Genomic DNA, 1,310 nt, shown 5'->3' with positions numbered 1-1,310 from the left:
CTCGATTAAAAAATTTAATCTAATTAATTAGAGGCTTTGTAATTAATTAATCAAAATTAATCGCATTTTAATCGCATATAAATATTTGACCTGAGAACAGTGAGAAGTAAGTTTTTTTATATGGATTTTTATTATACCATTGAATAATGACTGAATACATAAGCTTAAGCAACAAAATATTGTTTATCTTTGTTCAACCAAGTCCAACAGACCAGTGCAATATTGCCATTAAGTGTAGCAATAGGCTCGATGTGCTACAGTGATATGCAAATTCCTTGTTGCATAGCTTGCACACAACCGTGCTCTTTTCGACGCTTCCATCCATTCGTTTTTTATAACAAAATTTCCCATCCACAGGGCCAACCAAAGCGGTCCCATCAGCTTTTTTGTCCATGTTCACTGTGGTTTGTTTTGCTGCGTCCCAATTCGCCTACTTATACTATGCCCTATAAGTATGTACTCTTTTTGTGAAGAAAAGTACATACTTTTGAGAATGTAGCAGAATAGTAGACAAGCTTTGGGACATATACTTCGTCATAACTGCTTCTTTAACGGACGCTCTTTTGCTTAGTTACCTGAATCCTGTCACTGTTTAAACTGCCCTGTCAATCATCACAGTTAACATTATCTACATTTCGTTTAATTTAATTTCCTACCGTATTAGAGAGAAATGAAGAGGCACGTTCTTTAACGAGTCTTTCATGCCGAGAACTTTGCTCTTGTGTTTGCTTAATTATGCATTTAAACGTTAATGACCAAACCTATCATTATAAATGTTGCTGCACATGGAATATAACGCGGATAACATTTAAAAAATATTTTTATCAGGTTACACACTGATTATTTATCACTCAAACCCCTTTCTCTACCTGTCCGTTGGTCGCGCATATCCTCCATGTTTGTAGTTTTTTAACACTTTTTATGCGTGTTTGTAGTTCTAATCGAATCCTCGTTCACGGCGCAGTGTGTTGTGGGCAATATTAGCCGTTAGAGTGTGCATTGATCGTTAAGTAGTAGACCATCCGGGAATCTTTGGAATACTTTTTTTAAACATACTACGATTTGGGACATACAATACTATTTAGGACGGACGCAGCTTGTCTGAACGCTAGTTGGTGCTCCAGTATAATCGGTCTGCCGAATCTCATCCAGTGAGAAACGTTCCGCGGTGCAAAACTAAGTGCGATTAAAATGCGTTAAAAAATTTTAACGAGTTATTTTTGTGTAATTAATTAATCTAAATTAACGCGTTAAAGTCCCGGCCCTAATATATATATATATATATATATATATATATATATATATATATA

Source organism: Garra rufa, chromosome 14, assembly GCF_049309525.1.
Source record: "Garra rufa chromosome 14, GarRuf1.0, whole genome shotgun sequence".
Classification (NCBI taxonomy): domain Eukaryota; kingdom Metazoa; phylum Chordata; class Actinopteri; order Cypriniformes; family Cyprinidae; genus Garra; species Garra rufa.
This window is presented reverse-complemented; position numbering follows the sequence as displayed.